General features: G+C 35.8%; 1 pseudogene; it reads right to left on the bottom strand.

Moving 5' to 3' along the window:
- Positions 1–11,925: 11,925 nt before the first annotated feature.
- Positions 11,926–12,025, bottom strand: LOC138826582 (U6 spliceosomal RNA; annotated as a pseudogene).
- Between the last annotated feature and the right edge of the window lie 13,024 nt (positions 12,026–25,049).

Genomic DNA, 25,049 nt, shown 5'->3' with positions numbered 1-25,049 from the left:
ATGTGCTTCTTGAAAATACAGTAAATATTTGTTACCTGGACAAATACGTTTATAACTATAAGAAAATAAATGTATTTAAATTCACTAACAATATAAAATTAAGAAAATAGTTTTAAATAGCCACATGTTAAATATTTTAAAAGCAAAGTATATGTGACTGAATAATTTAAATGTGTAAAAATCATGCAAAATTAATTTAAGTAATCCTACAGCTCTGAAAAAGGAATTACCCTAAAGAAACACAAGGAAACATTTAAGCTCAAAATTTGAAATTTAGAAAATAAAATGATGTAGGGGCTGGGCAGGTAGCTCAGTAGTAGAGCAATTGCCTTGCATGCATGAAGCCCTGGGTTCGATTCATCAGCACCACATAAGCAAAAAGAAAAAAGCCAGAAGTAGCGCTGTGGCTCAAGTGGTAGAGCTCTAGCCTTAAGCTGAAGAGGTGAGGGACAGGGCCCAGGCCCAGAGTTCAGGCCCCACAACCGGAACCCCCTCAAAAAAAAAGAAAAGAAAATGAAGTGTACTCTTTAGTTGACTTAACTAAGTGTAAATGCTCTGCATATCAGTTTTATAATAAAAAATGCATGAACAAAGAAAGCAAAAGTACCCATTGATCAATAGAAACGGCAAAAGCATCAGTAGTTGTTGTTTTGAGTGTACAAAAATATCATTGGAAGATATAACAATATTCCTTCCCTAAGAAATGTACTCATTACCTCATTTATGTAACTGTAACCCCTGTGTACATTACCATTACAATAAAATTAAAAATAAACCAAATAATATACCAATTAAGACTTCTTATAAGCCATTGGTTAAAAACTTTGTTAAAAATGCCCTAAATACCCAAGGATTATACTTTGATGTTACTATTTAAATACTTCAACTTCAGCAGAAAAGCAAAATGTTTAAAAACTGTTAGAAAGTAAAGTAATATATCAGAATATATTACTATTAGTAATAATCATAAGATGAATTTATAGTGGTAGTCAAATATGTAAGACATGAGGCAATTTGCCATTCATTTGCACTTAATAAGTGAGAAAGAATATTCTAGGTCTTTTTAAATTATCATAAGTTTAATGAAGAAATTATTCTGTCACATCATATGATAATCAGATAAAGCTATTAGAGCAAAGAACAGATTGTATTAAGTTTTTGGATGTTAATGTATATACTTATTTTGGTTGTGGGAAAATGTGGGGATTTCAACTTGGGGTATACTGTTCTTGCAGGTCGGCGTCATATCAGTGGTTAATTTTAGGATAGGCGTTCCCTTTCCACAAGAACATGCACATGATCTGTCATTTTAGCCTTCCCATCATCAATGACATCATAATTGTACACCAACTTGTCTAGCTTGCTACATTGACTGGCCTGGATCCACAATCCTTTCAACTTAGTCTCTAGATAGTGCAGGATGGTAGAAATCATCCAATTCACCCAGAGATAGATTGAGAATAAGTCCACTAAACTTTTGGCTTGGGTTCTGTTCTCAAGCCTCCTAAGTAGTTAAGAGTACACATGGGATCCCCTGGTGCCAAGCAGTAAGAATATTTTAAAGCAACTAGACATATATATATATATATATATATATATATATATATATATATATATATATTACTTAGGCTTGTAAATACCTCAGGAAAAAAAATTAAAAGAGCAGTGAAGCATAGAGGACAAGCAGAATTTTAACTAGATACTCAGAGGCTGAATAAGCTTAGCTAGCTATTCTGGAGTCTGAGATCTGAAGACCACTGTTCAATCATGAAAATACAAGCGATTATCTAAAAAAAATGAACCAGAATTTTAGCAGTGGCTGAAGTAGTAGACCACTATCCTTGGGCACAGAAGCTGAGGAATAATTCCAAGGCACTATCAAGACTCAATAATGATGAATGCATGCATGAGCATATGCACATGTGCGTGTACACAAACTCAAATGAGTATTTCAATGTGAAGTTCTTTATTTTTTACCTTGCTGTATTTTATTTCCCTGTATTAGTTCACAAATTAACAAAATCAGCTAAGGACCTCTTTCCATAAAATTCATCATGTTTCTCTAAAACCTACTCTCTTTTTGGTTGCCTGCTTTTATTTGACCCAAAAGTAAATTATTCAGGAAGTCAATTCTTCACTCTCAAGTCTGTAGTATTAGATTATTGTTTAGGTTCCTCCTAGCAATATGATTTTGTGAAATCCTGTATCAAGCAATATATTTCTTTCACTAGAAGAGAAACCTCTGTCAAACAATTAATAATAGCTTATTCTCCTCCTGACATTCATCTGTAGTTTTAATTTCTTCATATATTTCATGATCTGTCTGTGTATGACAAAGACTGCCATGAAAATAAAAACACCCTTCTCAGCACTTAGCATGTGTATACCATTCATAGATACTGAAATTGCTTTGGAATAAATAATGTTCACCCTGACTATCTTGAGAAAGAAGAATTGGTTTCTCAGCACTTTAGGTAAGAACTTGAGGGAAAGAAACAAAAGGAAAAGTGAGGAACAACTCAACACATAGATTCAAATGAAACAAAACAACCCAAGAATACACAAACTAATTCAGTACTCAAGAACCTGCAGGAAATGCAAAGATTTAAAAAAAATCAACTATGACAATTTATGAAATTCGTGACTACATGGGAGTGCACTGTTGTGAGGATAGTGGCTAAAGCCAGACTGAACAGAAAGTTCTGTACACAATGCCATGCACCTGTTATTCTAAATGCCAGGAAGAATAACATCAAGTGGACTGAGGCCAAGTTCATACACAAATAGGATGCCAGTTTCTAGCTGAAAAATAATCAGGATAACTTAGGGCTGGGGGCATGACAAAGTGGTTAGAACACCTATTTGAAGGGAACAAAACACTCAATTCAGACTCTAATGTTAGGGGTATTAAAGACAAAAGCTATGATTTTAAATAATTAGAACAATTGTAACACTTGAGTATTTTAGTGGAGAAAAATCCATTAGAGAGATAGAATGAACCCACGTTCCAATTCTCCTTTGATAATGTTTAGTGGTACCTTGCAAATGAACATGGATGTGCCTTTGGGTGATGGAAATACTCTACTTACACCAGTGTAAATTAAATAGATTTTTTGAGTAGATTGTAGTTCTTGAACCAAGAACCTGAGTGATGTCCCTGAGCTTTTTCTCTCAAGGCTACCACTCTAATACTTTGAGCCACAGTTCCAATTCTGATTTTCTGTTAGTTGTTTGGAGATAAGAGGCTCATGTACTTTTCTGCCCAGGATGGCTTCAAACCATGATCACCAGATCTCAGCCTCCTGAATAACCAGGATTCCAGGCATGATGCGTCGATGGTTTTCATAATTTAGTAAATTGAATAGTTACAGAAGTTATAAATTATCATTGTAACCTGTGTAATATACGTGTGTATGTATAGATCAATGCATACATTTAGAAATATATTAACATATTTTTGCATCTACAGTAGATTTATGAAATCATCATTCATTATAAAAATAAAATGGAAACAAAAGTTAATACAAAGTGAATTGTTACACGTTTCTTTTTGTTGATTAGAACATGAATTGTGAGAATTAGTTTGGGAAAAACATCTCTTCTTTCACAAAATTGATAATTGCTATTAATTCCAATCCATCTATTTGCCCATATTGTGCATCCTCACACATGAGTGTCAAAATCAAACAACACTTTTTACCTTTGTATTTAACTTACCTGTTATAATTTAGGGGATAGATGAAGTAATCAAATAAAGATTAAATTAATAGTAAGTGAGGCTATGAGTTAGAGCTGAAAAAGAATTTAAATATGACAATAACTAATTAATTGCATATTTCTTATTTTTACTGTGTTGTTATGTCCCTCATTCCCACATTAGGAAAGTACATAGAAGGTTCTCACTATATTATATGTAATTATTAAAAATGTATTGAAAGAATATGGACACAGTGTTGTTTTAGCTTATTGAGACCTGTATGGGGTAGTGTGTTTTTGAGGGCTTGCTGTACATTGTGATGGAGATGAAGGGAAGGATGTGCTTATTCTGGAAAACTGGCTAGAGGATTGCTCCCAGAAAGATAGTGATGAATTCTTCCAAAAGGTTACTGTAAAATCACTTTCACAACGATGTTTACTACTGCACTATTCACTGCAGCCAAGTTATGAAAACAGCCCAGATGCCCTTTGGTGGAGAGATGGTTGGCAAAAGAGTGTCATATATACATATGTGGATTGTACCTATCCATTATGAAGACTGTTACGTTTTTGGAAAGAAATGGATAGATCTAAAAATATTTTAAGTAAACGAAGTCATAGCCAGACACACAAAGTACCCATGTTCTGTCTCATATTTGGAAGCTAGAACTTTATACAAGTTTACACAGCAATATTAACCAAATCATGCTATTTGTAGAGGAGTATTTTTTTTTTTTTGTCGGTCGTGGGGCTTGAACTCTGGGCCTGGGCGCTGTCCCTCAGCTCTTCAGCTCAAGGCGAGCGCTCTACCACTTGAGCTACAGCGCCACTTCCGGTTTTCTGGTGGTTTATCAGAGATAGGAGTCTCACAGTCTTTCCTGCCCGGGCTGGCTTTGAACCGCGATCCTCAGATCTCAGACTCCTGAGTAGCTAGGATTACAGGCGTGAGCCACCAGTGCCCGGCAAGTAGAGGAGTATTTAGAAGATGTTATTTTTTTTATAAAATTGAACTTTTAATCCAACAAAATGAATACCAGGAAACTATCAGTTGGAAGATGCAAGGAGAAGTCAAAGGGAAGGAATAAAGAGAATTATGGAGGAAGAACGTGAAGACATAATATTCAATGCAGATAGTATGAAACTAGAAAAAATTAAACTGTGGTGAGATTTAGAAGGGTAGGGAAAAGTTATATAAAGAGCCATTATACTAAAAAACATGATTTATTGAATAGAAATTCCCTTGTACAACTAGTTAAGATAATAGAAATATAATTAAAATCAATGAAGACATCTGATCTTAAACTGTGTTCTCTTTTTTTTGGGGGGGGGGTCCGGTCGTGGGGCCTGTACTCTGGGCCTGGGCACTGTCCCTCAGCTCTTCAGCTCAAGGCTAGCGCTCTACCACTTGAGTCACAGCGCCACTTCCGTTTTTTTTTTTTCTTTTTTGCTTATGTGGTGCTGAGGAATTGAACCCAGGGCCTCAGGCATGCAAGGCAAGCACTCTACCACTGAGCCAACTTCCCAGCCCTTAAACTGTTCTCTTAAACCATGAGTAAATATAATAATTTCCTCCTCCGAAATTTTCTTTGCAGGTATTTTAATCATATTGACAGAAAAATGATCAGTGCCATGAAGATCAATACATCACATAGCACATCATAAAGAGACACAATAAAAATCACAGTAAAAAAATGTTAGAATTCATCACATGATAAAATAACAGGTAGAATTTGCCAAATGCTAATTGATTGTTTTTCCAAGTACTTTACTTATGGTATCTAATTTAATCCTCACAATAATTACATAAAGTGGAACTACTTACATTTTTAATTCTCAGATGATGATATTGAAATCTTCAGAGTTGTAATTACTAGTACAACATTGCACACATGGTAAATGTTAGCCTGAGGTCCATCTCTGACTGTATCAATTAACCTTATTCTATTTTATGTATAAAATAATAGCATTTAGTCTACAAATTCTAGGAAAATTTCTCAAAATTAATGTGTACACTCATAATATTTCAGTTTATCTTTGTTAGAAAACAGGGAACTATAATATGAAAAACTAAAGTTCATAATCAATGCATACCTCCCTGGTGAAAGAAGTACTAAAGTATAACATTCTTGATTTCTAGCAGAAATCATATTCTATCCCTTCACTCAACACTGCACTGACTGGTGACCCTATCTCTGTTTAACACTGTCTTACTGAAAGAATGAGCTCCCCAATTCCTGATGGAAACAGTCTGCAGGAGTTATACACCAATCATTTCCACATTGTAGCTCATCTAAGTTGTTTACCATTCGAAGTATTTTGATTGCTTTTTTTACCCAACATTTTGAGAGAAAGGTACTACTTTAAAATGCTATTAAAGCAAGACTGATATTAAAATCACCTTTGACTCCAGATAAATATTTTACCTTTCGTGTACCCAAAAATGCAGTCTGACCTACCATTAATGTTAGGAATGAGAGGATAAAAAATCGTAGACAACAAGACCTAAGCATGAATTAACGCCTCTCCAACTTGTGAATACAATCGGTATAAAATGACATAAAGGTCTGGGAATGTGGCTCAGTGTTAGAGCACTTGCCTTATATGCATGAAGCCCTGGGTTCGATTCCTCAGCACCACATAAGCAAAAAGAGAAAGCCGCAAGTAGAGCTTTGGCTGAAGTGGAAGAGCGCTAGCCTTGAGCTGAAGAACTGAGGGACATTGCCCAGGCCAGACTTCAGGCCACACTACCAGACTCCCCCCATCCCCCCCCAAAAGACATCAATACTACTATATTTGTTCAAAAGTTCTTATGATACTGAAGATTCAATTTAAAACTGTTAACACTTGAAAATAACTCATTTTCTTGGGAGTAGGAAACAACACACAAGATTAATCCTAATCATTTTCAAAGACATTTCTTTATACTACGAATTAACTCTTATAACTACAAAGATTCTAAAAATAACTGAAGCATAGTAATACAAAGGACATAATTTAACTTCATCATGTACATTCAAAGGACTGTGCTAATAGAAAACAAAGTTCTATTAATATTAGCTCACCCAATTCACTTCCATTCTTTTATTCTATATCTTTTAGTTTCATAAAAACTGGCTTTTTATAAAATGATGCATAAAAAGCCTATATACCCACTTACATTTTCAGATTTTAACGTTTATTTCTGACATGTCTTTAGCTGTGTAGTCAATTAACTGAAATAACACTAAAATATTCAAAGGGCTTTCTGAAATTGCAAGACTCGCTCTGGGATGTTATTTATATTGGAAAAGATATTCAAAAAGCCTTATTTGTTAAAGTTGTGATAGTTACTCCCACAAAAGAACAATTAATGAAGAAACATTTGTATGTACAAAATAACTTCAAATGCATACACAATCTGGAAGTGACACATACTTTTTGTTTGTTTTCGCAATGTATATCTAACAAAGATATCCACAATACTGATTTTCAGTCAATTATGATGGGAGATTCAAACCTGAGAAATACAGGGTTTATTATCTTAGTGTGAATAGATAAGATCTTACAAAGAAAGTTATTTTCAACACAAATCCGGAAAGAGTTTATCCACCTTGAGTTTCACAGGAATAACCAGAGAGTAATACCTGTTTGGTCAAGTTGGTCAAAATCACTCCATGAGTATATCTTAAAAGTGTATCCAATTTAAGAGGTCAAATACATATTTTTTACTGACAGTCATCTTATAGCAATAACTTACTACCTAATTATATGTGTATGTCCTTGCCTAACATATACTAAGAGCTGAAAGTGATCTCTTTTATCTTACTTAATGGTGAAAATGCTCTGAATATGATGATGTTATTATTTGACAAATAAAATGTACAGAAGGGTGGTTCCACTGAAATGAGAGGACGTAACACGGATAAATAACAACATTGCAACACAGCTCTTTTCAGCATCACTCTGTCCACATTGGCAAGCAACATTGCAACCGCACACACACACATACATATACACACACAAGTGCACACTTGTACACACACATATACATGCATGCCAAATTCATGGTTTATTGTACAAAAAAGTTCAAATAAAATATTAGTGATTAGGAAAAATGATAATTTGCCTTATTACAAAATAATACATAATCCCGTCACCACGGTTGTTACATTTTACCTGTTTCTCCACATGTGACCACTTAATTAATTTTTAGTTCATTCATTCATTCATTCATTCATAAGTTTGGTTCTAATACTAGAGCGTGAACTAAGGGCCTGGCTCTGGCCCAGAATTTGTTATTTTTTTTGTTTTAGTTTTCTCAAGGCCAGCATTTTACTGCTTATACCACAGCTCCATTTCAACCTTTTGTGTTTACATTCAAATTATAATCTAATGGACTTTTTTTTCTTGGTCTGGTTTCAAAGCACAATCATCCGATTTCATCTTTCTGATTAGGTAGGATTAAAGACCAGAGCCACCCGTGTGGCTCCTACTTTTTCCAACACTTACGTAATGCACATACTTAGATAGTAATTTAAAACTGAAAGCATAGAAGCAAGATGTACAGTGATGATATTGTCCTGTCAGAAATTCAAGTTAGTATTGTAAATTTCTTAAGACCATACACAAAAAAATATTTTTTTTAATTGTATTTTATTTTATTTGAGAACATACTGTACAGAGGGGCAACAATTACATGGGCAGGATAATGCATACATTTCTTACCAAGCATTGCAGCCTCCTCCTTTGTTTACCCTTCACTTCCCTTCCCCGTCTCCCCCCTCCCCCCACCCAATTTTACCCCCCTCCCCCAAGTGAAGTAAGCCAGGCCCAAAGAAGCATAGGTCCCATGGTTTCCCTTATTTGCAATATCTAGTATAGGTATGAGTCAAGCGGAAAAGGCCAGATAATGTGATGTTAGGAAAATGAAACCTTAAATATGTATTTTAATGTTTTCGTTTCTTTCATGCATGTGTTTCTAATGCATTTATAAGATTATTTCTTTGTTGCTTTGTATGTCCCTCCCCCACAGTGTAACCCCCGCTTTCACTATATTTGATGTTAGTATAACATGTGGAGGAGATGGGGACAAACAAGTCGTTTAAGGATTCAGGTGGACCTGTTGCAACAATGAGAAGTACAAAATGTCATGTCAAAACCAGCTTCACAAAAAAATATTTAAGAAGAAATCTGATGATGTGTGTGTATATTTGTGTGTGTGGGTATTTGTCTGTGCTGTTGCAATATGTTCCACATATAAGCACTGTGCAGGGGTGTCCAGCCATTCACAGTTATTGCATGAATATCTGCCTTGAGATACCAACTCTTAAACAATGTTTAGGTGTCCACTCTAGGCTTCCCGATGAAGAGGGGTATACTCATCCTCATCCCTAGCATTCATATGAGCGGCCTTTTTGGATAGTAGTCTCCACACTGTAGTAAGCTGCAAGTCAAGCACGCTAACACTGAGCCACCTTCCCAGCCCAAGGATTAAGATTCTTGTCTGTAATTTGGTCAAAGCTATGTCTCTTTATGTAGGCTACTAAAATGTGTTTACTAATTTCAAGTAAATACATAAATTCTATTTCCATCTCTTTTAAAAAATAAAAAAAAAGTTTGCTCTGTAAATTGATTAGAAGCATGGATTTTGTGGCTAGCTAGGTCATTGCACATCTATATCTCTTTCATGGTTCTCATAAACAATATGATTGCTCCATAATTATCCTAATTTATTTTGCTTTCATATTTTTGGTTGCATCATTTCACTTTCTGCTCTTCTATTTCCCAAAACAGCACAACATTCACAGAAAAATACAGAAGTGGTTCTGTGGCTCAAGTGGTAGAGTGCTTGCCTTGATTTGAAGAGCTCAAGGACAGTGACCAGGCCCAGAGTTCAGGCCCCACAACTAATTTAAAAAAAGAATCTAAATACTTGATAATTCTATTAACAGATCTGACTGAAATCAGTTGAATCACACCTTTTTTGTACAATGAAGGAATAGGTCCAGGCTAGGAAAGCAGCAAGAGAAGGCAGGGAGATTGTATCTTTGACAAAACTTTGTGGAAAATGGAATCAAGGATTACTTACTGGTGATCCACTTGCACTAGAAGCATGATCCTGAACTATTGCTTGCTGATTCTGAACTATTGCATTGATGATTATATTCTCCAAGAAGAAAAAGTGAAATTTAATTGGTAGCAAAGGACTACTAATACATTTTGACTTCTCATTAAGCATCTTCATTCATCAAAATCACCTGACGACAATAGACAGGACTATTTTTAGATGAAAACAAGTGTCTTTCAAAAAACAAGAATTTAGGTAGTCATACAAAGAACTTCTATTTTACTACTGCATTATACATTTTTTTCTAAGGTTGGATACCAACATTAGAAAGCTACTAGAAAGCTCTTAACGCCCATATGTAGAATAGTGAGTTTTCTTACAATATAACATGGTATTTCCCAAATCATTCACATAGAAGGCATTGTTTCCTATTTTTTCATTCCTAGAAGAAGCTGCACATGAAGACACCACTGGTCCTCATTTTCAGTCTGTGCATTTGAATATGAAGGAAAATCTTTCCTCTGCTCTCTATCAATTTTCTACTCTCCATTTAGAATAATTTAGAATAGTAAAAATGAAAAAAGAGAAAATAAATCATGGTCAAAAATCATAAGCAGTAAATACACCAGATTTTTCTGAACAGTTCAACCAATGTGAACTATTAGGGAAATACATGGACATCTCATTCCCACTGGCACTCAAAGTCTCTGGTTAGGCAATTCTGATGAAGACAAGGAACAAGATGAAAAAGTGAGGAATGGTATCAATTGCAAGAAAAAAATGGAGTAGGATCCAAACAAATTTCTTCTTTGGGATGCCGAAATTAATCGGCTTACTATGGTGCAGGGACTACTTTAAAAAAAGGCCACCCAGATGAATACTAGGGATAAGGATGAGTATAACCCTCTTCATCTGGAAGCCTAGAGTGGACAATTAGACATTGTCCATGAGTTGGTAGCTCAAGGCAGATATTCATTCAATAACTCTGAATGGCTGGACACCCCTGCACAGTGCTTATATGTGGAATAATACCAGAATGGCTTCTGTCTTACTTCATCATGATGCAGATACCAATCCCCAAACTAAAGGCCTCTTGACCCCTTTGCATCTTGCTGCTGGGAGTAGAAACAGCAAAGATACTCTGTATCTCCTTCTATTGAACCATTATATCAAACCAGGTCTGAAGAACGACTTGGAAGAAACTGCATTTGATATTGCCAAAAGGATAAGTATGTTTCACTACCTATTTGAAGTTGTGGAAAGCTGTACAAATTGTTCTCCTAAGTCGTAATGGTTTGGTTAAGTTTCTTAAATTTCAAAAATGACAGTCCATCCTTTGTGTCCCTACAAATTTTTTTTCACAATACAAAGCAACAGCAATATCTTACTTTAAAATATCATGGAATCCATGGTATTCTTCCACGTGAATTGCCTGACTTTGTTGGCAAAATGTATTCAAGAGTTGTTTGTGTACATCTATAATGACTTCTGCAGAGTTTGTGATTTTTTTTAAATCATAAATAATTTTAACTTATCTGTTGAAATGAATAGTATAGGAACTAAAGATGTTCCTGGTGCTTTTCTGAAAAAAGTATATCTATGTTGGCATAATGTCCATAATCTATCTCATTCCCTCCTGGATATAATACTTTGAATTATACATTGTTATACAATGTATAGGTTCATTAATAAATGTGTCCTTTCAGATTGCATTCCATATAGAAGAAGTTTAAGATTCCTTTTTTTCTTAGGTCCTTATATTATTTTTTTTTCTATGGGATAAAATGACAATGTTATCTAATTTCAAGTTTTGTAAAGCTTATGCTATGTAAAGGTCTTTCTAAGGTGAAGATTTAATACACTGATATCAAACTAACATTTATTTCTGTGAATTACATGTATTGTTACACTTGTATTTTTTTAATCAACTTTTTTTTAGGGGGGGGGTCCGGTCGTTGTCCTTAACTCTGGGCCTGGGTGCAGTCCCTCAACTCTTCAGCTCAAGGCTAGCGCTCTACCACTTGAGTCACAGCACCACTTCCTGTTTTTTTTGTTTTTGCTTATGTGGTGCTGAAGAATCAAACCCAGGGCCTCATGCATGCAAGCAAGCCCTCTACCACTGAGCCACCTTCCCAGCCCCAACTTTTTAATAACTGTTTTTCATTTCTTGCATCAGAAGAATGAAAAATATGGAATACTTCACAAATTTTCATACCATCCTTGTGCAAGTGCCATGTTAATCTCTGTATTGTTGTAATTTGGGTAGACCTGCTGCTGAAGCATGGAGTATCCTCTTAATTTAAGTTCTTAATGATGCAATCTTTATACAGGCATATATCCATGGTTGCCTATTTGTAACAAGGAACCCTTAATGTTCCTAAAAATGCTATTGATCTTATTTATCTAAAATTCTGTGTATAGTGGAAGAAACTTGTATCGTTTGGTCGATTGCTCCCATTTATAATTTTTTTTTATCAATGACTATTTTGTCATTTTCATTTAAAATTTGATCATACTTTTAAGCCTTTACAGCTAAATCCAAAGGTGATGGCTTTTCAGGTACTTATTTATCAACTCAGTTAGCTTTGTAGAGCTAATGGATTCAAAGTAAGCCTTGCTTAAGAGCTACTTCTAAACATCTGCAGCTTAAGATTTCCCAAATGAGGTCTTGCTGGGACAAATGTCTACGTGAACCTTTACCCATCTTCCATATAGGAACAGACCAACCAGAATATCTTACCCTGACAGCATAGATTGTCTTACTGGAACAAAACTAATCTTAGTTACAAGGAATCATAGAGAGATGAACAGTTCGGACTGAATTGTTCAGAATGGAAGGTATTTTATTAAAATATAATTGCTTATTATACTTATAATTTCAAAAGTAGCTCAAGCCAAGAAGGTGAAAAAATTGTTCAAATGCATAATTACCTACTGTGCTGGCCTCTCTATCATCCAACCAGGCAGGAACTGACACTACTGACTTTCTATCACCAAATATTTCCATACCTCCTGGAGAAGTCCATACGTTTCTCCTCGATATTAAGCCTTAAATTGGTAATGTTTAATCACAGTGTTTCCTCTTGCCACTAGGCTGTAAAGCAACAAATGGTAAAGCTTTAAGTCTAACTCTACCAAAAACGGAGGTAGAGATAATGGAATAACACTTTAAAACAGAGTTGGCTTTGATTCCCTCAGCACAACACAATAATGCAAAACAATTTTTATATTATATATACTTATATATTTTATATTTATATGTGCTGATTTTAAATTTCACACAGTGAACCTTAATAGAATTGATAATTAGACAAATATATTGACATTTATTCCCATAAATAGATTGGAATATAAATAATTAGGTTTAGAATATATACTAGAATATAAAAAGTATCAATGCAATATCTTCGTTATAAACTTGTGATACCTTCTATGTGTTGGTGGTCTTCTGAATTCACATTGCAAAATAACAGTATTGTTTTTGCTAATCTATAAGGGATTTTACTATGATGCTCTGTTTATTGTTTTAACTCGCTGGTCCCAAAATGTATTTCTCCATATTTCTGAAGCATTCTTACTGATTATACCCAATTTTGCTGATATTATGTCTAAAAGCTATTATTCTTCTGCAGGACCCACGGGTCCTAGGATACTAGATCCCAGTTATCTGCATCATCATATAACAAGGGCAAGACTTCTCACATAGGCCCATGCCACATGCTAACAGAAAATAATTGAAGACTCATCTAAATTTCTCATTTCCTATAATATTTCAGGGCCCCAATTCCTTACAAGAATTAGTAGTAATCAATTGTAAAATGCAAGGTAACTTAAAATGAAAGGTGAAATCACAAAACCTGAGAGAAAGTACTGTAATTAAAACTTTCAATTTACAGATGACCAGCCCATATGAATGAACAAAATCAGAAATGAACAAGATTATTTTTAATACCCCTCTCCTAATGATTAATGAAAGATTTCAGTGCAGGAAAAACATAGTTTCTGGAATGATAGATCCATAATTGGTCTACCAAGGCAAGGAAACTTGATTTAGAGGTCAAATATAATTTAGAAAAAAACATTAACTGAGAAGATCCTTAGTGTAGAAGATCATTAAAGTGTAGAAAAAGTACCCCCCACCATTTGTGTTGTTCAGTAGGTGCCTTCCAGAAATGTGTTAAATAGATCAGCCTTCCATATTTCAAACCCAAATATTAGCTAATAGAGTAAATTTCATCAAATGAGAAGTTATATTTTTAAAAGTCACTAATAGTTGGCTTTTCATGTGTTGTTTTATGTTTTCCCTATCTGTCTACCATAGTATGAAATATGACTTTAAGTCTTGAATATGGGTACTGATGAGAGATGTGACAAACATAAAATCTGTCTTCTATTTCTATCATATTCCTCTAAGTATTAAATTTGTTTTCTTCTTTTCCAAAACTTATAGGTAGTAGAAAAATTATCCCATGTAAAATAAAATAATCATACACAACTGTACAAAGCCATTTATAAAAACTGGTAGTTAGGAATAAATTCTAAGCCATTTTAAAACTTTCTTGTTGACTAAAGATTAATCTTCCAAAAGAACGAGAATAAAATCATGTCTAAGAGCTTCACGTCTCCAGTCTTGCAAATTGTTATTGCAGATGAATGAATTATGGAAATATAAGCTGACATCAGTTCAAGTATATGTGGGATTGAAACTCCATGGAATGTATATAAACCTTTCAAAGTATTAACAGGCAGTTTAACAGAGTGACTATCAGGATATTGAAACCAGAGAGGAACAATAGTAAAGAAATAGAATGAATGAAAAATGGAACAAGGGGCAAGTACAGCTAGAATACTCAATGTACATATGTAATAAATGAAGTGGTAAATCTGAACTACATCTTGGAGAAAGGGTTGGTTGAGAATGATAGAAGGAGAGACTCTGATCCAGAAGCATTAGACAATTAGATGGACATATTTAATTGTAACACACTTGAACAACCTTTTGAAATTCAGTTAAAAACACAACAACAAACAAAAACAAACAAAAATCACAACCAAACAGCAATCTGTAGAGAGTAAGAATATGACCTCTCAAAATTTTAAGCAGTTTATGAAGGGCAGTCTTTGGAAAAGCAAACAAGCTGTTCAAAGAGGGTAGTTTGGGGTAGGGGAGAATTTTGAACAGATTCAAAAAGATTGTCTAAGGTTATAAATCACCTATATCTACTGCATATATTTTCTTCTGCGAGTGCTCTTTGTCTGAACTGGTTACTCCAGTCCTGAGGCACACTTGATAGCTTGTGAAGACAGAATGGAAGAAGCAAGATCAAGAAACTATAATTCCACTGGAGAAAAAACAGTCCTCTATGTCTTCTCTGAATCTCTTCACTACTCCATTTTCATACTTTTAATAACTTCAAGTGATTTTGAATTATATCTTTCCTTCTTTGTTCTTGCAAAGTAATTGTTCAAAATAATTCTTTAAATATTATTTGCCATTATTTTCTATCATGCTGCTTACTCGTGCAAGCGAGTCCATTAAACTTACCCTTTACATTTGGTTGCCATGAAAACCCAACAACTATGTTAATGAGGACCAATGTTAATGCAAAACTTTTGTCTCCAAAAAACCAGTCCAAGACCTATAATCACAAATATTTAGCTATATTTTTTTTTCTTTTTTCTTTTCCTTGAAATCTTCTTGTATCTAAAGTGCCCACAAAAATAAATGCTCTATCACTTTTTGGTTCAATCATTTCTAACCTCAAAGATATATTTTGTTAACAAGATGCTTAGAGGAAACCTAAGAATATTCCACTTTCATCTTCTATCTTAAGACTTTTATCTTCTCTCTTAAGACTCTCGTTAGATACCATATCAGGAAAAGTGAAGTTATTCTTTGCAAAATTATTTCAATAGATTATTTTCCTCTTGGTCTTGTATTTGCTCAACAAGATGTATAGAGAAGAATAGAGTTAAATCACCCATTCCTTGGATGACATTGTCTCTTACAAAGGACAATACTTCTATATCCTACTTCTATGTCCTCCTCTTAGCTCTTGCATGATTTCGAATTAAGCACAGCTTCTTGGCTTCAAGTCTAGTGAAGCTGAAGGACTATAAGGCGTCCCCCACTGCTACATCTTCATGGTTTCTCTTTGAAAACTCTTTTATTTGGAGTGGAATTTATTTTCATGTATTCATTCAATTTATTCTTCTTTATACTGAGCCAAATAGGCTCTGTAAAATCACTTTAGGTAGCAAAAACATTAAGACAATCTATAGCAAAAAGGTTTGGCCCCCTCCACTGCTGAAACCAATACGCTTAGCTAGGGCTTCTAATAACATGTTTTCTTACCTTTTCAATTTGCTCAATTCTTTTCTGATCCCCAAACTTTTTTGCTTATGTAATAACAGAAGTTTTCACTACCTCATGTTAATAAGGATATTATATTTTTGAGTTACTTAGAAATTAGAAATCATTAGTTTGAAGTATCCAATCAGGTTTCTTTCTGTATTTCAGTGCTTCACGTGCAAAGACATCGTGGAAAGTATTAAAACAGAAAAGTGTAAACTCAACACGTTCTTTCATTGTGAAGGGCACTTTCTCCCTAAATATTTTGGACCAAATTATGTTTTTAAGAGAATTACTGTTCAGTAATTAAAGGTCAATTCACAAATTTGGTGTCTAATTTTTTTAAAAAAAACTTTGAATTTAAATTTCACTACAAACTTGTTTCACACAATAAAAGTATATTTCCTGAATAAGGACAATTCTCATGGGAACCTACAGGATTTACAGCAAGGTTTGTGAGGTTTGTTTGTTTACTGTGAAAATGAGCCATCTTCCCCACATTGTTCCCTCTTGGCTAAGTCTTCATGGACTTCTTTGCATGAAAGCCTATTTTCCCAGGAAATTTTAAATTTTCTTAATATGCTAAGTTAAAAAGTTTGAACAACCTTTCATAATTTTAAAACTCTTTTGAAATTCCTTTATCAGAATCGCGAATTTACCAATCCTAATTCCACCATTACCATCAAAAACTGCATAAAATAAAATTTCACTGTATTGGTATAATAAATATTGTTTTTTATGTAGTAACTTTTTTAAAAATCAGTACTATTTGGCATCTAATTTGAATGAATTACCCCTTCTTTATCAGAAGGCCATCAACTTGAATGTTATCCAACTAGACAATTTTTTCACAATATACTTGCCAATATTTTCAAAAAAGAATAAATGAGTACTTTCTCATACTAAAACCGAAAACCGTTTAATTCTATGGAAACCCATAACTTTTAAAAGTAAATAAGTTATGAAAACGACAGAATATGTGTGTTCATCACAATTCCTATGACTAATAACTACTCACTTCAAATTCTGAACGTTCCATACATGAGAGACTCAAAATAGTACCTGTTTTCATGTTATGTAATTCTGCAATAGATGCATTTTCCAATCGGGTGTTACAGATTAAGAAGTGAACAGAAAAATAGCCACATTCTAGCATAGGATAAAACTGTAAAGCATCAGTTATAATTAATTCTTCAAGAGTAAGCAATTGTTTATCAGATTAAGCAATTATTTCTATGACCATCAATCCCAAAATTTATGCCATAAAGTCATCCTAGACCAACAGTTTCCAACTTGTAGGGTTCACCTCAAAATTCTCTTAATTCACATCACAAATAGCTTATTGCTATTGGGAAAAATACTACACCTCTGCTAATGTGATGCCCTCCGTGTTCTGGAAAGAACACCACAATAAACTGGGTTGCATCATTTTTCCTCCACTGGTATTCTTGCACCTATTTATATTTATACTTTTTTTAACTATCATAGATATTCAGTACGCTAAGATCAGAAGATTACAGTTCAAAGCCCACCCAGGCAGGAAAGTTCCCTAGATTCTTATCTCCAATAAACTTCTCAGCAAAAGCCAGACACAAGTGGTACTGAGGTTGAAGTGGTAAGGCACAAGCCTTGAGCTTAACAGGCTCAGAGACAGTGTCCAGGTCCAGAGTTCAAGCCCTATGACAAAGCAATGAAACAAAACAAAAATAAAAACAAACCCCAAACCTAGCATTTTTCTCATTGTATACAGAGGCACGTAATTAAAGAAATTGCTTCCTGTGTTACACACAGGTAGAAGAAAGAAGATGTCACACAATTATTTTCTTCATTCCATGTTATATTAATGCCTCAAAAATTGCTTTTTCTAAATTTATAAATTAATATCATCAATTTGTTGTCAACTCGGTCTACATTATTCACATTATCATTTTCTACATGAACATTTAGAATTATCTATTAACTGAGTTCTAATTATAACTCTCTTGAAACAAATACTAGGGAAATAGAATGCAAGAAAAATTTGTAAATATGTCAATTAAACCCTCTACTTAAAAAGAATTTTGTAGTATCATATAGAATATGAAATTACAAACAAAACCAAAATATTTATTTGAAGTCTAAACTCTAATTTAGCAAGATCTATAAAGACCTACATTAGATGAACTTTGCTATTCCTCCAGGCTTATGCTTTTGTAATCCTTCATCTTTCCTTGGAATCTAACAGAATGATGATTACTTACTTTTTCAAATTTTGGATGGGAATCATGAACCATTTTGCATCTAGGAATATTCTGTAATGAAGAGAACATTTAAAACACAACTGAGGATTATTTACCAGTTGCATTTAAATAGAAAACTTGGCTTCTCAAAACATAATGAAGAAATTAGTCCAAATTTCCAACTGTGTATTCCTTTCTTGTTTGGTTTATTTTATTAAGACAAAATTATACTACCTGGTCTATGGAAGGTATCAGTAGTAATTCCAGTCCCTAATCTCCTGTCAGTCTGAGTGCTAGAATTCAAGGCTTGTATCACATTGCCCAACCATAGTTTCTTGGTTTATTTGTTTGTTTGTTTGTTTGTTTGTTTATTTATTTTTGGGTCCGGTAATGGGGCCTGAACTCAGGGCCTGGGTGCTGTCCCTCAGCTCTTCAGCTCAAGGCTAGCGATCTACCACTTGAGCCACAGAGCCACTTCCGCCTTTTTTCTTTTTGCTTATGTGGTGCTGAGGAATCGAACCCAGGGATTCATGCATGCAACACATGCACTCTACCTTCTTGGTTTATTTAATCTAGATACTGACTAGCAATTCTGAACATCTCCAGTGATATTATCCATTATAATTCTCAGACTGTTCATGTACTATTTTCAAAGATGTTCTAACATTTGACACAGGTTATGAACATTTTTAAGTGCACCTGCGGGGTCTCTGATTCATTCCTCCATGGATCCAATCCTTTTAATATTGATTACTTGACTCCCTTACTATCTCTGGTCCCTACCTCTCTAATATGCACAAACATTTTGAAGAAAGTTCACTTGAGGATTTTCTAATTTTAAAAATTAGCACTTGATTCTAGTCTTACTCAGGACATATTTTCTATTGTTTTCTAACTTTTCTACATATTTTGAGAGTTGCTTCATTTTTGTATATGTGTATGCACATATAAGTTCCTCTGTGTGTATGTATATGTTTGTATGTGTGTATGCAAAAGCCTCAAGCTCTTATTTATCATTCTTGCTCATGACTGTTATTCCATCACCTGAGCCATTTTTCCAATCCAGATTTTGGGTGGTTAATTATACGTAGTGTCTCAAACACTCTTCTGCCCAGGCTGGATGCAAACTGAAACTCCCAGACTCCTTTACATTCTTAAGTTTCATTTATCCAGTAGAATCAACTTTTAAACTACAAACATTTTTGTGAGTGCAAAGTCTAAGCTGTAGCCCAGATTTTTAACTCAAGAATTCATATAAAGATAAATTAACATACACATTACATATGCTGAGTGTACACTGTTAGAAATGTGATCATAAGCTGGGTGGTGGTGAGATCTGAGAATTGGGGTTCAAAGCCAGCCCAGGTAGGAAAGTCCCAGAAACTCTTTTCTCCAATTTACTGCAAGAAAACTGGAAGTGGCACTGTTGGCTCAAGTGGTAGAGCATTAGCCTTGAGCAGAATAGCAGAGGGACAGTGCGTAGGCCCAGAGTTCAAGTGACAAGACCACCACCAACAAAATATATATAAGTAAAGTAAAGAAAAAATGTGATCTTATCCACCAGTTCATGGCTAGTATAATCCCTGCTCTCTCAAGATGAACTCTTTTTTTCCAGACAAGTCCATGCTCTTATATCTGCCTTGCATTGGAAATAGAATTATTCTTCCATTCTACTTTCTACAAAGATGTGTCGTTAGCAAGCGTGATTTAGAAAGGGAGTGCCATCATACTTCATGTTCCACGTAGGAGTAATGCTTTCTCTATATCACTCTCATAAATCTACATACTGGACTTGGCTTTATTGTTTCAACGTGGTCTTATTTGTAGAGTCTTCTATAGTGTATTGAAACCTTATACTTAAACACAGAATTTCTCTTTCTCTTATTATTGTTATAGTTAACATGAGTTAACAAATTCATGTAAACTTGGGAAATAATGCGCAGCATATACACTCAGAAAAAAATGATCTGAGAACCATCTTCCCCTTTAAAATTCACCTTAATTTACAGAGAATTTACAAAGTTTGAACTCAATATACTCATGGATAATGTATTTATAAGAAATAGAAATTTCATATTTTCTCTATACTAAGTTGTCTCTGAAATACATGTTACCTCAGGTCCAAAGGTCTCCTTGGGTTATTTCGGTGAAGCCAGAAAACATTCATTATACCTCGAGCAGCACCATAGATTGTTTCTGGAAATAACTGTTACTTGATGTGGCAACTGATCCCAGGAGACGAATGGAACACAGAGGAATGACAAAGTTCAAGTTAACTTGTGCTTTCCTTTTTACTGTAAAAGAAGAAAATACGAAGGCTTGAAAGAAACTCTGTCCCTGACTTTTTTTAGTGTGTTTTTACTCATATATAATTTTTCTGTAAACTTCTAAGTTGAGAATATTACAAAAAGATATAATGTGCCATTTGATGGCCAGCATAGAACAAAAGGAAATAACGTTGTTTTAAATATTTTCTACTGCAGGGACTGTGAAGGTGGCTCAGTGATAGAGCATTTGCCTTGCATGCTTGAGGCCCTGGGTTCGATTCCTCAGCACCCCATAAGAAAAAATAAGCCATAAGTGGTGCTGTGGCTCAAGTGGTAGAGTGCTAGCCTTGAGTTGAAAAGCTGAGGTAAAGTGCCCAGGCCCAGAGTTCAGGCCCACGACTGGACCCCCCCAAAAAAATCTACTGCAAAGAAACAAAGACATGGAGGTTTTAAAGTGTTTTATGAATGGATATTTTACCCCTGAGATGATTCTTTTGTTGCAGGAGTCAGTTATCAATTCCTTTAGTTTGGTCCTGAGTTCTCCAGAGCAATAAGGTTTCCAAAAAAGCATCCAGTGCATATAAAAAGCAAAAGGAGCCATTTCTCACACCAATACTCCTTTAAGGAGGGTTCCAATTAAATATCTGGTTTTTTGTTTCCTTTTTTGTTTAGCTGGTGTTGGTTCTGGGGCTTAAACCCAGAGGCTGGACCCTGTCCCTGAACAGTTTTCTTTCCAGCTCACCTATTCCCAAAGCTAGTACTCTACTGCTTGAACCAAAACTCCACTTCTGGCTTTTTCCCTGTGTAATTACAGATAAGACTTTGACAGACTCTCCTGCCTGGTTTGGCTTTAAACTAAGAAAGTAAGAAAGCCAAGTGACATCAACTGTATAGACTTCTCTTTTCAAACGAGAAATATTAGATGAAGTTTATTGTAAAGCTAATATTTGACAATTTTTACTTCCTTTTTTTATTGTGAGCATACCGTACAGAGGAGTTACAATTACATGGGCAAGATAACGAGTGCATTTCTTATCAATCATTGTTGCCTCCTCTTTGTTTCCCCTTCCCATCCCTTCCCATATACCCCCTCCCCCCAGCCGACCCTCCGACCCCCACTAAAGTTGTAAAGTTCGTTTTTCGACATGACGACTTGTACATCTCATTGTTGCAATGGGTCCACCTGTATCCCTAGTTAAACGATTTTTTTTAGAGAATATGTCCAGCATTGAATCCATAACATAACTCAACAAAAGTATGTGCACTGCATCTTTTTGGATTTTTTTTTTTGCTTGGGAAGATTATTGATCTTGTCGTTCCTTTTGGGGAAACTTAAAGTCATATTTTACCTTTTTATAGGTTGTGGGGCATGTACTCTGATCCTGGGTGCTCAGCTACAGCACCACCTCTGGGTTTCTGGTGGTTAATTGAAGGTTACGGTCTCATGGACTTTCCTGAACAGGCTGGCTTTGAACCACAATCCTCTGGTCACAACCTCCTGAGTATCTAGGATTACAAATGTAAACCACCAGCCCCTGGCTCATATTTGCATTTATGTGCACTGAATGACACTGTGTAGACAAAGAATGGAAATTTTAACCAAATGATGACATTAAAATTGAAGTCCTCCTTTTCCATTTTCCTACATTAATGACTCATGAGCTATGGGACCCTTACATTAGCATTCTCTGCCATCTGTATAGGTGTATTTAGTATCAGGAAATGTTCATAGAGAAATATAGAAAGAATGAGATTTTTAGAAAGTAAACGAGATAAGGTATGAAAGAATAGCATAGGAGATACATTTATCACACAGAGATGAAGAGCTAGCCTAAGAGATTTGGAATGCTAAAGGCAATGAGGTAAAGCCTACTTGACAACTAGTTCTACAATAACCAAAAATGGTTGTCAAGACCAGTTTCTGGTATACCTTAATTACTATCATTTATTCCTTCTATCTGGAGTTATTCATTATTTTCTGTCACAAAAATTAATTAGCCTCTGCCTTTTTGGTGCCATAATGGACCAAAAAAATTTCAAAATCACACTTAGCCTACCCTTCTCTTTGTGATTATCAGTGATGACACAAATCCTGGAATCGTTGAATTTCCAGAATTAAACTTTACCTGGCATCTAAGCACATTCTTAGTATTAATTACTGTGACTTAATGAACAAAACTTTTTCAACACAGTATCCTCATATAAGTAAAGTAAATGAATTAGGGACTATTGTCAGGTGTCAGTATGAAAGGAGCAATTATATATTCCAAGTATGGGTTCTTTATTTTGCATTTACTATCTAAATGGTTTATTTGTTTTGTTTTGTTTCGTTTTTGTTCTTTTTGCCAGTCAAGGGGCTAAAACTCAGGGGTAGGGAATTTTCCTGAGCTTTTTTTTTTCTTGCTCAATGCTAGCTCTCTATCACTTGAGGCACAGCACCACTTCCAGTTTTTCTTTTATGTGTTACTAAGGAATTGAACCCAGGCTTTTATGGATGCTAGGCAATCACCGTACCTTGAAGCCACATTCCCAGAGCCCTAAATAACTTTCTTAAGATGGCATTACTTTTTCGTTCCGTAACGACGTATCATAATTTTGGCCAGGTGCTAGAAAATGATGTCGAAATCAATACAATAATCTAGTAAGGCTGGAGGGACAATGAATAACTGTCACTGTCTAGCCAGAGGGGCTTATCCCCGCTACATGTCTAGCATTCCAACTAAAGAAGACCAGGCCTGCTGGCGCATGCCTGTCACGGATAGGAGGGCTGCGATCCAGCCCAGCCTGAGCATATATTATCTATCTCGGAAATCCCCAAGACAGAAAGGTTTAGTTCACATGGTAGAAGACCTGACTGGCAAGCCTAAGGCCTTGAGTACAAACCGTAATATACCAAAAAGAATCAGAGGCCTTATGCCAGAGGCTCATGCATGTAATTCTAGCTACTCAGGATACTGAAATCTGAAGATCACCAGTCAAGATTTAAAATAGGGTTGGCCTGACCCATGAGACGTCATTATGAGAAGACCCAGACTCTGACCCATACCAGTGCACTCCATACTAACAGGGCTTACATCCTTACTAAGAGCTGGCTATGCTGTCTGTTCCCCTGGGAGTCACCCCCTGTGGGCCCCACCCCCAGGTCCTCCTAAGCTCTCTCTGCCACCAACCAGGCCTAAGGGAGTAGACATTTCCAGGGCACACAGATCCTTTGATCTTATAATTTAATGGTGCTGAGACCTTTCTAAACCTCTGCCACAAAGCCCATGCATCCCCCAAAGATAGCAGTTATAAGGTACCAAAGGGTCCAGCACTCCATGTCACAACCCACTTCTACACACACACACACACACACACACACACACACACACAAACACACACATACACACAAAGCCGTCACGGGTAGCTCATGTCTGTCATCCTAGCTACTCAGGAGGCTGATATCTGAGGATCACAGTTCAAAGCATGCCCATGCAGGAAAGTCTGTGAGGCACCTATCTACAGTGAACCACCAAATAGCCAGAGGTGGAGCTGTGGCTCAAGTGTCAGAGCACTAGTATTGAGCACAATAGCTCAGGAACAGCCCCTAGGCCCTGAGTTCAAGGCCCAGTTCTTCTACCTCCAAACACAGACACACACACCCACAGACACACACACACCCACAGACACACACACACACACACACACACACACACACACACACACACACACACACACACACACACACACGCACGGACAGCCCAAGTCTTCAGCAGTCTCTGAGAAGAGAACCATGACCTCCCTCCATTAGGATCACATCCCACCCCCGAGAAGGTGGCACTCCGGACATCAGACCCACTGTAGACAAAACATTGAGCTTCGGGGCTGGGAAGGTGGCTCAGTGGTAGAGCACTTGCCTTGCAAGCCTGAGGCCCTGAGTTCGATTCCTCAGCACCACATAAGCAAAAAGAAAAAAGCCGGAAGTGGTGCTGTGGCTCAAGCGGTAGAGCGCTAGCCTTGAGCTGAAGAGCTGAGGGACAGTGCCCAGGCCCAGAGTTCAGGCCCCACGACCGGACCCAAAAAAAATTAAAAATAAATAAATAAATAAATAAATAAATAAATAAATAAATAAATAAATAAATAAATAAAACATTGAGCTTCTCACATACCTGGAATGTCTCATATCCCAGCATGGCATTTCCTACTGTACACACTGCTATGCTTTAAACTTAGTCAGTTCTTTATTTTGTTCTTGGTCATGGTGTTTGAACTCTGGGAGAGGGCACTGTCCCTCAGTTCTTCAGCTGAAGGTGAGCACTCTCCCTCTTGAGCCACAGCGCCACTTCCTATTCGCTGGTGGTCCATTGGACATCAAGTCTCACAAAACTTTTCTGCCCAAGTTGGCTTTAAACATTGATCCTCAGATCTCAGTTCCTGAGTAACTAAGATGACAGCCATGAGTTACTGGCAGCCGGCCAAAGAAACTTTTC

The sequence above is a fragment of the Dipodomys merriami genome, unplaced genomic scaffold, assembly GCF_024711535.1.
Source record: "Dipodomys merriami isolate MVZ:Mamm:240054 unplaced genomic scaffold, mDipMer1.0.p SCAF_144, whole genome shotgun sequence".
Lineage (NCBI taxonomy): Eukaryota > Metazoa > Chordata > Mammalia > Rodentia > Heteromyidae > Dipodomys > Dipodomys merriami.
The sequence above is the reverse complement of the archived record's forward strand: the minus strand, read 5'-3'. Positions and strand labels throughout refer to the sequence as shown.